Genomic DNA, 17,100 nt, shown 5'->3' on the forward strand with positions numbered 1-17,100 from the left:
GACATGACGAGCAAAACGCATGACGCACCGTATACATATTTTGACTTGATGAGAAACAAGCATGACACTCCGAACACACATTTTGACATGACGAGCAAGACGCATGACACTCCAAACACATATATTGACATGAAGAGCAACACGCATGACACTCCAAACAGATATTTTGACACAACGAGCAACACGCATGACTAGGGATGGGTACCGAAACCCGGTATTAAACTGGCCCCGGGGCTAAATTATGAAAGACCGTAGTATCAGTAAGATCTGACGCTATCGGTTCTGCTATCGGTCCTGGAGAAAATAAATAAATAAATGTACTATGTTTTCTTGCTTAATAATGTTTTCGTGCACATTTTATCTCACCAAATATTTCTAATTTGCGATTAAGACGTTTGTCTGTGAGATCTGCGAGATCTCTCATGCGCGCCACGGAGGCTGGCTGTCTGTCAAACACAACCACAACAACGAGCGCGGCGCACGCACACGCATAACAGCACGAAAACTACCGCTTAATACAAAGAGTGACAATGGCGGATAGAGCAAAACATTCAAAAGTGTGGTTATACTTCACTAGAGTTGATGCAGACAACGCTCGTTGTCATACAGGTAAGTGCAACAAGATGTTTGCATGTAAGGGCGGAAACACAAGCAATCTGTCAAAGCATCTTTCAAAAGTGTATTACGTGCAGAAAGAAGCTGTGTCCCAATTCAAGGGCTGCGACCTTCTAAGCATACAACCTTAAAAGGGGAGCACTCTGTCTTTCAAGGTGGCAGCCTCAGAAGTCCGCGAAGAGAACTGAAATGAGACAGTCTAACCCTCGGAGGACCTATAATTTGCGTCACCTGTTGCACGCGCCCACCGCGCCTGTCAGCAGGACACAGCGGAGACGTTTCTGACTTATTTAAATAAATATGGAATCAGAAAAATATTCATTTATTTTAGAAAATATGACACGTTGATGTAGATTAAACTATTCAACAGTATATAAAATTAATCAACCTTAGAAATACGCAACATAAACAGAATAATATTAACACAAGTCACAGCCTCAAGTCGCACTGCTGTGACGCAATCGGTCTTAAAATACGTCCTTAGAAGGTCGCATCCTGCAAAATTCAACCATCATCTCTGGTGGTTGCCGCATCAACGTCAGGCATGTATGCTAAAATCAAAAAAATGTTCACGTCATTTAAAATAAATGTACAATCTCCCTAATTGGTTTGCTTACCTTACGTTGAAATTCTGTTGATTTCTTTTGGGAGAAATGCTGAACGTTATGCATTCAACATATTTTCTACTTCTTTTTAAAATCCCAAATAAAGAAAAATCAGCATGTAAACATTTATTTAGCCTAAATATCCTATTTAGAGTATTTTTTCTGCAGCTTTCACGCTGGTGCATTTATAAATATATGTATAATATTTAGAAATGATATCCAGAAATTAATTTGTAATAATGAAATGCAGACACATAATTAACTTAATCATGTGAACATAGGTTCGTGATCAAATGTTAACATTGGCCAAATTACCGATAAGAATACCGTTAAAGCACCGGACCGTTAAGCAGTACCGGTAAGAGTAGTAATACCGTTAAAACCTTAACGATACCCATCCCTACGCATGACGCACCAAACACATATTTTGACATGACACGCAACACACAGGATGCACCAAACACATATTTTGACATGACACGCAACACACAGGATGCACCAAACACATATTTTGACATGACGAGCAACACGCCCTCAGAAGAGAAGTCACCAGCTGCCACTGAGCAGTATACGATGTATTCATAGTCCTATATATTCGTACACATCATGTGGGATATAAATCCAGTGTGGTGCTAGCACCGGTTGAGCTAATTTCTCTTTATCTTGATTTTTTCACAGCCGTAATCAAACACAGTTTAATCGGGGATCAAGAGGAATTGCTGCTGATCCGAGGTCAATGAGAAATGTAAAGACACTGTCGACATGCTCCACTTATTACACAGTTTAGTTCAGGTAAGAATCACTCAGCCAGACAATCAGACAATGGGTGCCAGGCTGTGGCTGAAGACATATTTTACACCACACTATGTGCCCTAAGTATACACCAGGGGATCACAGGCATATATAAACTATAAATCTGATACAGACACCAAAAAAAGTTGGAAGAAATTGATCCCAGATATGGTAACCGGGATGACTGCCAATTTTTTTCAAGGCTATTATGGGTTTCTGTATCCCTGGATGAAAATGATACTGAAGATTTGATCTGCGCTGTGCCGCATGTCCATGTTTTTGATGTATTCTGTGTGTCATATTGAAGATAAGTGATAACGGTGGCTATGATATCCCGTTCTGCAACGTTCATGCAGATAAATGGTAAAAGGCTCTGTTTAACAGTGGACATATGTTTCACTGGAATGAATCAGCGTAATGTTATTAATCGTAATGCGATTACTGACAGACTCGCTCCGCAATTGGATATCAGGTGTCCTGTTGGTTACCACTGATTTACAGAAAACAATTTTGATTGCCTGCAACCCATTATTTTTGACTTGTGGCATTCTTAATTTGTATTAGCGGGTGTGTGCTGTCACTGTCTCTATGGGACACAGACAGAAATCTGATCTTGCAGCCCATTATTTGTAGATACATCCACCGATTTTTTTAGATACATAAAGCAAAAACATCTAAAAATTTAGACTAAAAATGCAGTTATGTGCAAAATTTATCTCTCATTATTTTGTGTTTTATTTAGTCAAATACAGCGGTAAAGTATGTGAAGCATTTGGAATTTCGTGGTTTCTAAATAAATTTGTCATAAAATGTGATCTGATATTAACATAATGTATATAACAAACATAATGTGTCTAAAAATAATAACACAAAAATTCTGATCCTTCATGCCTTCTTTATGTGGCACCAAAAATATGTCACCAATATGTTTCTATATTAAACGCTATTTTATCATCACATTTTAAAGGTGCACTGTGTAACTTGACAGAAATATAATCTACATAACTATTTTATCAATGGTGTATAAAGACCTTAAATAATGAACTGTATTGTTTTTATTACCTTAGAATGAGACATTTATATCTACATACATTGCGGGTCTCCTTAAATGGGAGTCACCATCACCGTTTCTACAGTAGCCCTAAATGGACAAACTGCTCTACAGAGCGCATTTTGTCCCTACGTTGTCTCAGTTCGTTCATATCAGATGCAAATAAAGCGTTAAGCATGAGTGAAACATGTTAATTCAATGCAAAGATGGGATAGACATCCTGTGGTTCGAAAACGTGATTTGCGCGAATTGAGCATTTCGGGCGTTTGACGTGCGTTAACGCAAATTTGGATTTTGGCTGGTTATTCACGCTGCATTAACCAAAGACCTTATTTATATAATTTATATACCATTTATATCTACATACACTGCGGGTCTCCTTACATGGAAGTCACCATTTCTACAGTAGCCCTAAAAGGACAAACTGCTCTACAGAATGCATTTCATCCTTACATTGTCTCATAGTCGGTTCATATCAAATCCAAATAAAGCGTTAAGCATAAGTGAAACATGTTAAGTCAATGCAAAGATGGGATAGACATCTAGCTCGAATATCCGGCGCAATCCAAATTTGCGCTAACGCACGTCAAATGCCCGAAATGCTAAATTTGGATTTCGGCGGATATTCTCGCTGCATTAACCAAATCAGGAGCTTGCTCTAGTAGTGACCTGATTACGACATAGCGAACGGAGGCAGAACTACCAAACAACAATGGAGGACAAAATCATCGTCGCTGTATATGGACACCCGGAGCTGTACAACACATGTTCGTATTTTATAGAAACAGGAATAAAAGGATCTTGCTTGGAAGAAAGTGAGTGAGGAGGTCGGACAATTTGGTAAGTTGTAAAAAACGCTTTTTACTTAATTTCAGCTATATATACAGTATATATATACATATTGAGAATACAGTACAAGCTAGCTAAAGCCGAACAATTTAGCGTATTCGCATCTGAATTTCACGTGCGAATGACGCAAATTTCATGCGCAAATGAAGCAAGTTAACTCAAAATGTTCAAGCGTTCAACTACACGCAAATAGCGCAATTTATTTACTTATGAATGCACAGTTTGTCGATGACATGTTTGTCCTGTGGAGGCTACCATATGCATTTTAAAAGTGAGGGGTGAGCTGGAGGTTGCAATTCACAATCTTACCACTAGATGCCGCTAAAATTCACACACACCACCTTTAAAGGTACGATTCATAACTTTTGCCTCTCTATCGCCATCTCTGTTCAAAACATAAAACTGCAGGTTTCTTTTTTATAAGTCTCTTAATGTGTATTAAACATAAACAACTGACAGTTCCCGCAAAATTCGACCCAGCAGCTCAACTTATAAATCATTATAATAAGCTTACCATAGGGAATCGTGGTAAAGTTTACAGATTCAACCCTGATTGTTTATGTACTCGCTCAGTAATTGACTTGTTTATTTTTCCCAAAAGGTTATTACAGCTTTAAATGTTTAAATGTAATGTCCCTGTTGCGTTGTTTCTGTGTAGCTCAGTTGGTAGAGCATTGCATTAGTAGCACAAAAGGTCATGGGTTTGAACCCAGGGAACAAACAAACTGATTAAAAAATACATTGTATACTTTGTAACGCACTGTAAGTTGCTTTGGATAAAAGTGTCTGCCAAATGCATAAACATGTAAATAACTGGCAGAAAAGAAATGCAATACGCTATTTTCTTAATATCTGATCTCCAGCAATTTTATTGCTGTTGTCTTTACCAGGCTGAGACATCAGGCGTCTGATAGGTTTATCTGCATGTATGCTCATGTCCATGCGGTAATGGACAGTGGCAATCAATCGGCTGTGAAACATGCTTACAATGAGCAAAAATAAAATCTGTACTCCTGACACAACATTATTTTCACGAGTCTATTAAAAAATAATGACTTTTGCGATGATGAGGGAAGAATAGGGAATGGGCAGTTAAGCGTAATGACAACGTGCATTACGTGGTGATTAGTTTACTCAGTGGCCATTAATGGATGTAATCAGAGTACATTAATTAACAAGACATGTATCTCTGTCCCAGCCTGGATGGCTCATTTGTCTCTCACAGTGAGCGCAGGGTTATACGTTCTACACGTTCGGATGTGACCACATGGATATGCATGGCTGTTTATTTCCTCTGCGGTCCTCATGGTCTACTTAACTGCGAGTTAATGGGCGGTCACAATTACATAAAACAGATGAATGAAGCCACTGAATTTATGTAAAGGTGAAGTGTATCGTATAGTAGTGATGCTAATGAGACACTTTTTGAGGAAATCAGGCAAAAGAAAGGCTTACTTGCAGTTGCACACTAAGGATGAGACAAAGTGTTGATAAAAATGTGGCACGCTTTACATTAAAGGATGATTTTGCTTTAAATTCATTGTTTGCTTTTGAATTAAATGATCATTCGCTTTGTGTACCTTACATCTTTTTTGACTTTGATCGCAATGGATCAAATAAAACTGATCAATATTAAAGCTAATGCATATTTCAAAGCCAACATTTTGTCTGATGATGTTGTTTCGTTATTTCTTTATTGAGAAATAGAAAGCGAAGCTATTTAAAATATTCAAGAGATCTGATGAAATCACAGCATACGCTACAGAAATGTTTGAAATAAAATCACAAACATGCATTTGTGAATGCTTGTTTCAAACCTACTCGGATTTATAAAGAAAATAAATGACTGGAATAGAGTTTTGATTAAAACAGGGTGGGAAATCTCAGCTGTGTGCTGTGCAATACAGTTCAGTAGATCGTCTCTGGCCTCGGGCTGTCCTCGGTTTTGCTGCCGTGAAGCGACATGCACGGTCTCGTCCGCTGCTGTAGGTGAGACAGGACACTGTCATGAGCACCTCTGAGACTCCCACATATTCACACATACACTCACACACACACCCCTTCACAATTACACCAACAATAACAATTACGAATGTGCCACCCGTGCATAAAATATGAGCTAAAAAGTGGGAAAGTAGCTCACACGGCGACAAAAAATGTTGGGTAAAATGTAACAGGAAATAAATCACGATAAAATATGTGTGCACACACCGCACTCACAAAGAGCTTATTTATCTTTTGCCATTTTTAGAATTGCCCTAATTTGCAAAAGTTACAAACAGCAACAATAAATATTGTTGCGTCACAATATCGTGATGGTAGGGTTGCAATATGCTATTTTGTTTACACCCTGGTGTTACTTAAGTTCTGGCTTGGCACAGATTTGGAGTAAAATGCATTTGCAGCAGAGTATGCAATAATTAAAGCAAAGATGTGTTTGTTCATTTCTATAAACTTGAACTTAGTTACAAACTTTTCGCCACCCAAGGTTGCATTTCCTAAATAATAACATAGGCGAAGCTATGCAATAAAGGAGAATGGAATTATGGGACATCCATCCAGAGTTTTACAAGCAGAAGCCGAAGATAGCCCTGATATTACGTCTTTGATAGGTGACGATGATGTGGGACGAGCCATTATGTAAAATGGGATTTACAAACCTTTGGGAACTTTTGAGATAATGCAAATGAAATAAATAAGCTCTGCAATTGTTTTTTGGATATTTTATAAAAAATCTTACATTTTAAGCTTTAATGTCTCAAGAAAATATTCTCTTTAGATTCTCTTCACAATTTACATGTCTGTTTTTTATCATGATTATTATATTATATATTTTTTATATTATATTATTTATTATTTTATTTATTTATTATTATTATTATTATTTTAAGGTTTTTTAATGGCCATTTTGCCTTTATTTAAACAATGATTGAGGAGAGGACAGGAAAGAGAGAGGGGTATGGAAACGGTAAATGTCCACAAGGCGGGAATCGAACTGAAAGTGCTAAAGCACCATATGTCGGAGCGCTGCCCACTACACCAACCGCCCCTAAGATGAACAGACCTAATTTTTTATCCCTGTGTATAATTGTGTATGTCACGAGCAAACTGTATGGAATTTAACAAATAGCCAAAAGAAATAATGAAATACAGTTTTTTGTATATACAGACATTATTTTGAACAATTACTGTTGTAAATATTGTAATATTATTTGTATGTTCCTGGAAAAAGAGACTCATAGACTCGAAGCGCACATACTGTAAGCACTGAAGCTTTTTTTGGGGCCATCCAAACTAACCGATTTACCGATGTTCACTTTTCTCCCTGATATAAAAGCATTGGATAGTTTAAATCACAGAGAAAGTGCACATTTTAGGTAAGCACATTTGATTGTTTAGTTAATTTAGTTTTGATGTTAAATGGTTTGTACTGTAGTGTGTTTTGTGACCTTACTGTTTATTGCTTCTGAAAAAGTAATAATCCCCCAACCAAATACTGTATACAACAGACTGAATTGTTTTATTAATACCTTTAGTGATTATAACCAGTGGCGTAGCAAGTCAGTCCCGGGCCCATATGCAAAAAAAATTACGGGCCCCCTTAAGCCAAAGCCCCCCCCAACCTTGCCCGTTGGCACTGTTAACTGTGGCGCGCAGGTCTGTTAACACTGTTTTTTGGCGTGGCGATGCGTCATGTAAAAAAATTATGGCGTAGTAGTCTACGGCAGCCGCGGAGTGCAAAATTTTTTTTACGCAAACAAGAAATGACAGAGAAATTAGACATTATGGAGTAATAAGAAATCACTACACATGATATGCATACAAACATATTTATTGCAGCTACAAATAAAAATTAAATTGAAAAAAAAAATGTATTAAAAGCTGGGGCGGACCCAGGGCCGGGCCCCCTATTGGCCCGGGCCCATTTGCACGTGCATACCCTGCATGCCCAGATGCTACGCCACTGATTATAACACTACCTTATAAAAACTCTTTGAGTAAAGACAGAAGGGAAGCAGATCTCTACGTCTATTATATGGAACATAAAACTGTATACAATGTAAGCATGCATCCAAATGTACTCGTATGCATACAGCAGCTTGATGTTTGCATGCATACGCAGCTTTGAACCATACACATATACCCAGAGGAGACGGGTTGATAGCACAAGCCTCTTTCCCCTCGTGGGATCAATTGTATTCATCCCGAAGCTGAGCTGGAGATGAGATCCATACCCGCCGCTCTCATCCGAATCCATTTGATCGTACGCAAACGCTGCCTACAGTATCGGGCCGTACAGTAGACTGCTGACTTTAAAGCGGCCTTTTTTCTAGCTTCCTACACTTGTATTAAAAGTTCAGTGTCACTGCCTCTACTGGTGCCATTGTTATTTTCCAGACACTGAGCTATTGTTGTCCCGTGACAAAGAAGCTTTGTGGTAAGAATCTTCCTCTTGTTTGTCCTACAATTGTAGTGACGGTCTTTAGCAAATTCCTTGTTGGTTTTAAGCCGTTTGGTACCTCAGTGGTCGACGTGAAGGTTTAGATTACGACTCAGACGATAACAACACAAGGACAAATTGGTAACAGTGAGCCAATACACAAAACAAATTCCACAATTCAGATTGCATTCTTACTACTTAAACTCAAGTTACCTGGGGATGGGTATGCAGGTGAGCCAGATACAATAAATATAACCCTGAATTGTATCTGTAAATGGATATTGGTACAATTATGAATGCATGAAGAGGCCTTTTCAAAGCCGAGCGACTCATATCTGCATACTACTCTGTTTACTGATGCAATAAACCCTGCAGATGATTTTGCAGATATAGCAGAAATATCTATAAGCTGGTGTTACAGGACTAAAAATAAATACAGTTTTCTTTAGGTGTCTATAAATTAATGACTTGTTCTGTTCTGTTGATGTTAATGGAAGCAATCCGTCGCACTACAGATGTCTGCCGTAGTTTCGTCTAAACTCGCTCGCTATTCACTATAGACCAAACAAACAAAAAAATATTAAATCGATTTGCAGGTTTTCTCAGGGATTTAAGAATAAGCTGTTGTATAAAACTCTTGCGGTAGAAAGTGGCTGGAGGTGCTTTCAAACATTCGCTCAGTTCTTTGTTTTTGATATAAACACTACTTTGAGTCTTCACACCTGCAAGGTGACAGTCTGGATCCTGACACGTTCAGGGTCTTGTACTAAATAAACTTTACAGTGTGTGAATGCATGTTTCCATTTGTGTTCGGAAAGGTTTCATCTGAAAGGTTTGAAAGACTCAAATGGCAGAGCTGTCAAGCTGTTTGTCCTGTGTATGTGTGTGTGTGTGATTTTTTTACCTGGTCTGAACTAGTCGCTGCATGTGGCATTTTTTCACTTTTACATTTTCATTGGTTTGCCCTCTTCCTCTGTCATTCTTTCTCTTTCCATGCATAAAGAATTTTTTATAACTACATGTTTGTGTTCATTGTGATTTATGCTTGATCGTGCAAAACTCACTGGCACAGTGCTAGGATGTGTAGAGCAAATGCCTGTCATTCAATTAACCAAGCAAACAATGTATTCGGTTCTTTACTGTGCAACAAAAAATAATACCAAGATAATTTTTTTATAAATGCTAGGTTGTCTTGTTTGATTGCTAGGGCTTTACTACGGTTTTGTATTGCTAGGGTATTACTGGGGTGTTCTATTTGGTTGCTAGGGCATTATTGGGGTGTTTGGTGTGGTTGCTAGGGCATTGCTAGTATGCTCTTGCTAGGGGCAGTGCTTGGGTGTTTTGTCCGGTTGCTAGAGCATTGTATGTGCTTGCTAGGACATTACTGGGGTGTTTGTTGTGGTTGCTAGGGCATTACTGGGGTGTTCTATTTGGTTTCAAGGGCATTATTAGGGTTTTTTTTGGTTGCTAAGGCATTGCTAGGGTGCCGTTGCTAGGGTGTTTTGTTTGGTTGCTAGGGCATTGTATATAGTTGCTACGTCATTATTCGGGTGTATGGTGTGGTTGCTAGGACATTGCTAGTATGCTCTTGCTAGGGGCATTGCTTTGGGGTTTTGTGTGGTTGCTAAGGCATTACTAGAGTAATGTATGTGGTTGCTAGGTCATTACTGGGGTGTTCTAGGGCATTATTAAGGTTTATTTTTTTGTGGTTGCTAGGGCATTATTAGTTTTTTTTTGGGTTGCTAAGGCATTGCTAGGGTGCCCTTGCTAGGGACATTGATTGGGTGTTTTGTTTGGTTGCTAGGGCATTGTATATAGTTGCTAGGACATTACTGGGGTGTTTGTTGTGGTTGCTAGGGCATTACTATGGCATTCTGTTGGGTTGCTACGTCATTATTTGGGTGTTTGGTGTGGTTGCTAGGACATTGCTATTAAGCTCTTGCTAGGGGCATTGCTTTGGGGTTTTGTGTGGTTGCTAGGGCATTACTAGGGTAATGTATGTGGTTGCTAGGGCATTACTGGGGTGTTCTATTTAGTTTCTAGGGCATTACTGGGGTGTTCTATTTGGTTTCTAGGGCATTAGTAGGGTAATGTATGTGGTTGCTAGGGCATTACTGGGGTGTTCTATTTGGTTTCTAGGGCATTATTGGGGCTTTTTGTTGCTAGGGCATTACTATGGTGCTCATGCTAGGGGCATTGTTTGGGTGTTTTTTTTTGTGGTTACTAGGGCATTACTAGGATATTATATGTGGATGCTTGGGCATTATTAGGGTGTTTGGTGTGGTTGCTAGGGCATTACTATGGCATTCTGTTGTGTTGCTACATCATTACTATGGCATTCTGTTGGGTTGCTACATCATTACTAGGGTGTTATGTGTAGTTGCTAGGGCATTGCTAGGGTGCTCTTGCTAGGGGCATTGCTTGGGTGTTCTATGTAGTTGCTAGGGCATTACTATGGTGTTCTATGTGGTTGCTAGGGCATTAGTATGGTGTTTGCTGTGGTTGCTAGGGCATTATTAGGGCATTCTGGTGGGTCGCTACATCATTACAAGGGTGTTTGGTGTGGTTGCCAAAGTTTTGCTACAGTGTTTTTGGTAGGGGCATTAGTTGGGTGTTCTATGCTGTTGCTAGGGGGTTATGTGCGGTTGCTATGGCATCGCTAGTGTGTTTTGTGTTCCAGCTAGTGGCCTTGCTTGGGTGTTTTGTGTGGTTGCTAGGGTGTTTTGTGTGGTTGCTAGGGCATTGCAAGGGTGTTTAGTGTGGTTGCTAGGGCATTGCAAGGGTGTTCTGTGTGTTCTTGCTAGAGCATTACCATGGTGTTTGGGGTGGTTGCTAGGGCATTACTAGGGTGTTCTATGTGGTTGCTAGGGCATTACTACGGTGTTTGATGTGGTTGCAAGGTAATTGCTAGGGTGTTCTATCTAGTGGCATTGCTTGAGTGTTTTTTGTATGGTTGCTAGGGCATTGCTAGCCTAGGATGTTCTGTGCTGTTGCTAGAGCACTGCAAGGGTGTTTTTTGCTAGGGGCATTGCTTGAGTGTTTTGTGTGGCCGCTAGGGCATACCTGGGGTGTTTTGTTGTGTCACTAGAGTTTTTTGCCTGATTACTGGCACATTTTCAAACAGATCACCCCTAAGGGGTATCATTATGATATTCTTGTCATAATAATTTCCACTATGACATTCAAATCATTATGATTTTCTGGTCCCTAGATACAAATGTAGTTTTACGGGGTTGTCAGAATTGCTTATGTGAATGTTAACATTTAGTGATGCTTACATTTGCAAACTGTTAAACAAAATCTACCTCAAGTCACACATTTCACTTAGCGGTTCGCTTCAATGTTACACTCCCATAAATATTTCCTCTAGAGTAAATTCTGATAGAACAATAAGCAGCGCTATCTGTGTTTTAACTGGCTCTGGGAGTACCTACTGGAACGCTGCCAAAACAATTCATTCAGATGGAATTTTGGTTCACGCCCATGTTATTTTACTCGTATCTTTGACTGAACATTGCGTTCCCTTGTAGCATTGGTTAGGGCACTGCAGAAACGTGCTCACGATTGAAATAGCGTACAGAATGGGCTTGTCAGCCCTGGTCGTGTCGAAACATGCATGTTTTTATCCACAAAACAGACAGTAAAACTAAAGCGCATTTATTCTCTTCTGACCTCACATAACCTGCACTGTACCATCATAAACGTGACCTTTAGTACAGCTTTACAACCTATAGGTAATAGAGATTTATTTAGCATATTCATTATGTCGGTGTATCAGTAACTATACCTGCTCACACACCCAATGAAATGATTTCCTGAGACATTTAACAACTAGACACCTACTTTGAAACGATAACATTATGCACTTAAGGCTGCTATCTGATGGATTGCACCAAAGATGGAAAAGATCACACATTCATGTGTTTTGATCCTCAAGGAGATCCATATAAGGCCTATGACGGCTTGTAGATAGTATCTCTGCGGGTCATCCGCTCTTCGAATGTTCTCTACATGTATGCCGAGCATACCAGACATACTACCTCTCACTGTCCCAGTTTCAGCTTTGTTGCTATGACGACAGCACATACACTGATGATATGGAATGCAGGTGGATTACATCTGTGTAACAGCTTAAGGATTGTGTCACAATTATTTGCCAGGAAATGATGACTTAAGTTGTTGTCGTTTTATTCATGCATGAGTCAGTATGAGTCCAGTTACAGTTATGAAAATGTGTGGTGGATAATTTATAAAAATGATGTCGCATTCAGGACTCCCTTTGGATTTACCCAGGACAGTACAATAGAAATAATTGAGATAATAATGTTGGAATCAAAACGCCAGTGAATATAAATAGCCGTCTTTTGTCAAGTTAATAGAATAAATGTGACGCAGGCTATAAAAAACCCACCATTCGTTTTTTTTTCTTTGTATGTGTGTAAGGCATTTATAGTTTTTTTTTTCATGAATGCCTCCTACATATTGAAAAGAACATAACTTAAAGAAACACTCCACTTTTTTGAAAAAAAGCTCATTTTCCAGCTTCCCTAGAGTTAAACATTTGATTTTTACCGTTTTCGAATCCATTCTGCTGATCTCAGAGTCTGGCGCTAGCACTTTTAGCATAGCTTAGCATAATCCATTAAATCTGATTAGACCATTAGCATTGCACAAAAAAAAACAAGGAGTTTTGATATTTTTCCTAATTAAAACTTGACTCTTCTGTAGTTACATTGTGTACTAAGAAAATTAAATGTTGTGATTTTTTTAGGCAGATATGGCCTAGGAACTATACTCTTATTCTGGCGTAATAATCAAGGACATTGCTGCCGTAACATGGCTGCAGGAGGCGCAATGATATTACGCAGCAGCCGGAAATAGTCCCCTTAGTATCTTTCAATAGCAGGGGACTATTTTCAGGCAGTGCGTAATACATTTAAATTTTCTATCAGTCTTAGTACACGATGTTACTACAGGAGAGTCAAGTTTTAAAAAATCTTAGCGCAATGCTAATGGTCTAATCAGATTCAATGGATTGTACTAAGCTATGCTAAAAGTGCTAGCGCCAGAGATCGGCTGAATGGATTTCAAAAAGGTAAGATTAAAATGTTTAACTCTAAGGGAGCTGGAAAATGAGCATATTTTCAAAAAAAAATTGGAGTGTCCGTTTAACTTCCAGTTTGTTTAATGGTCTGGCTAGTGGCTAAACACATTGAAAATAACAAATGTTTTGGTTTTTAAAGACGAGAGGAGACGGCATTCACCGACATGTGAAGGAAGGTTTGGCAGCCGATCTAGTTAACATTGTATACATTATTTTACACAGTAATAGCTCAATGTACTTTTTGATATGCTGTAGCTATGATTTGAAGGTAATCTTCTTTCACCAAATGAAAATGCACACATAGTACTAGACTGAATTATAATACTTATGGAGAGAAGTCTGTTCAAATCATCACGCCTGAGGATATTAGTAAGCGTGACGCTTACCTTAGGAAACACCACTAATGCCACATTTGTTAAATTGAAAATGTCAAGCTGTTTTATTATTTTAATCATTTTACGAAGGAGGTCACATTGGGATAGGTGTTGCATCAACAGAAGGAATCTGTACTGAGAATATTTCGAAGGACGTGCCTCTTGTTGGGCAATGTATTACACAGTTGCACCTGGGTAACTATGAGCGGAATGCCTTGCCTTTCCGTGGCCATTCTCTGTATAGTTGCACAAGCACTGATTTTATCTCAAGTTCAAGTTGAGTAAATTCCTTTCATGTTGATAAGGCACCAAGTCTTTATTAGATGGCCCTTACACAACAGCCTCCTCATAAAATCAAGGACTTGCAAAGTAAACATTGCAGAATAGATGACAACCCCGAACAATAATATCTTCTCTGTTGTGGGTTTGTTTTCAGCAACATTCCCTCGATTTGATCTGTTTTTATCCTTGCGGAGGTGATGTGATCTCAGGCGATCTATGGAAAAATTCCCCCTGAGCTCTCATTTCCTATCTGAAAGGATCCGGGTCCTGACTGATACCGCCGTTGAAGGTTTGTACTGTATCAGATATATTTAAAGCCTTCAGCCTTCTGTGACATACAGTACCGAAAACTGAACACTCTGTTCATTCTGCTTTTGTCCTTTATCATGCATACAGTATCTGCCAAAAGCGCTACCAAGATATCTAATTGTCACTGCGCAACAGCTGTTAACCAACTAACTGTATGTGGAAATGAGCCACAGAAAGATATTGGAGACTTAATTAGCGCCGTGCAAATTTATCCCCGAGTCGAATACCTTTTGCACTCTCATTGTTTTTAATTACTGCAGGAAAATCGGCGATTGGCACAGCCATTTAGAGACTTCAGTCGGCCCCGGTAAACACAGGTTGAAAAAGTCGACTTCCAGCAGTGCTGTGTTTCATGTTGCATGACCCTAATTTGGAACAAAACCCGTTTGTTAAATTCTCATTACAAATTGAGCTCAGCTGCTCCAATAGCATAGTTTGGATGAACATGTGCTATCAGGCTAAAAAAAACCCACAATGTTGGAAATTTTGAAAATCATGAAAAAGTCAATTATACATGCTTGGGGAGTAAATAAGGACACAATTGTCAATTTTGACTGCACAAACTCTTTAAAGCGTAATATTCTGTGTTGCAGGATCACTTATGTAATGTGTTTCAGGCGGTTAAGGTGAGGTCACATATATCGAATCAAGTTAACAGATATCATTAACTTGGGGGCCATTGACTTCTTTTTTTCGAGGGCGCTCAATGCAAAGTTCGTCACAATATGTATGTAGCCCGTCATGTGTGTGGTTCGTAATTTCAAAATATGTGTTTTGCGCCTCGAGGGATCCTATGTGCATCACGTGTCTTGTCAAAATAAGTGCCTGCTGCAGACGCATCTAAAGGGTTTATGATAAAAAGATGCTCGCGTTTGCTAGATACTCGCATAATCTCATGCGTAATCAGAGATTACTGTTAAAGGATAATTCTGGTATTTAACACTTTTTATTTAATAGCAAATAACACGGATTGAAATCATACTTTGCGACGATATAATTGTTTTTAATCATCAACAAACACAAACCACTCGGTGAGTAGCCCAGTTTTGAAAATGAACGTTAAGTGTTGTTTTAATGACATGTTTGTGCGTGGCCATTGACTTCCATTCTGAAGCAGTCAAGAGACGCTTCTAAACGAGTCAAAAAGTCAAGACACGACCCATTGTCAAAATTTCAGTGTCCATCACTGTAGTTCATCCAAAACAAACCAGAAATGAGACTCAAAGTGTTAATTACCGGAATTATCCTTTAAGTGAGTGTTTTGTGAGTATTTTGTGAACGTGAGCGTCTCTTTTATCCTAAACAGTTTTGACGCGTGTGCAGCAGGCACTTATTTTGACAAAACACATCATGGACATGGTTCACATGATGCAACAAACACAAATTTTTCAATTTATTTATATAGTGCTTTTCACAATTGTTAATTGTTTCAAAGCAGCTTTACATGAGTAAATGTACGGGAAAACAGAGATTTTGACACGAGCAACACACATGGCACTCCGAACACATATTTTGAATTTGTGCCCCTCGGATGAGCAGTCATGAGCTGCCACTGATTATTAAATGCTTTCCCCTTTCTCTCAACTCCGATTCCCAGCATGCCCTAAGCAAAACTTTTTTTAAATATCAATTTCGGCTATCATGTGCTCAAAACTCTATAATACAGTAATTGAGCAATATTCAATACGCGCACTGCCCAAAAACAGCGGCAACGCCTCCTGGATAAGACCTTCCCATTCGTTTTCCATGCTACACCCCCTGTAATATCATTGTACAAGGAAACTTTATATCACCAAGAATAAAAAAAAGATAAAAAGAAACAGAGAGGTATAAATCGATGTGGGCTGTGAAATCTGACCCAGTAAAAAGTTCTCTCGCTGACAAGAAGGGCGGCCGGTGTACGCGGCGCTGCTGTAGTAAATCGTAGCAGATTTTTCCCTGGGGACATGTGGTGAAGGAGATGGCTAGCAGCTGACAGAAACATTATTCAAATCATCCTCCTCCTCGTTTTTTCTTTTTTTCCTTTTAAGTCCTTGAATGTTAAAATCTGACATTTACTTGCAATTTCAGTGATTTCGTGGAATGAAGGTATTTTTCCTCTTTCTGTCCCCGTCAGAGGTGTATGACAGACCCCCTGAGCGTGTTTGTTTATGAATTAAATATTATATTTGGACACCTTCCGCTTCGTGTCGCCCGGTGCCCACCACAACAATGAAAAGGTCAGGTTGCATTACTCTAATCATATTGAAACATGTTACTGTACAGTTCCTGTGAGAGTGAAACATAGAGAAGAGAGAAACACAGGGATGGAAAACAAGAAAGGAAGCACTTTAACAGCTTGTAGAGTCAAGGTACTTTGACAGGCATAAAAGTTTACTGCTTTTTTTGGATTTGACGTAACAAGTCCTTTACTTTACACTTGATTTCACAGGAACCTCATCGCAAAAACACATAACCTTAAAACTCTGATGTCAGTTAGGCACATGCAAAGCTACATATTCTCTTAAAATCTGCTAGTCAGTGGGTTGAAGTGTTGTAGTCAAGATCAACTAAACCAGGACCAAGTTAAGACCAAGACCAGAGTGAGTCGAGACTAAAACAAGACATTGAAGGGTTTCCAGATAGCAACATGTTCTGGGCCAAAACTGGCTTACATTGAGCATTTCTGGCTAAATTCT

This window comes from Paramisgurnus dabryanus, chromosome 22 (genome assembly GCF_030506205.2).
Source record: "Paramisgurnus dabryanus chromosome 22, PD_genome_1.1, whole genome shotgun sequence".
Lineage (NCBI taxonomy): Eukaryota > Metazoa > Chordata > Actinopteri > Cypriniformes > Cobitidae > Paramisgurnus > Paramisgurnus dabryanus.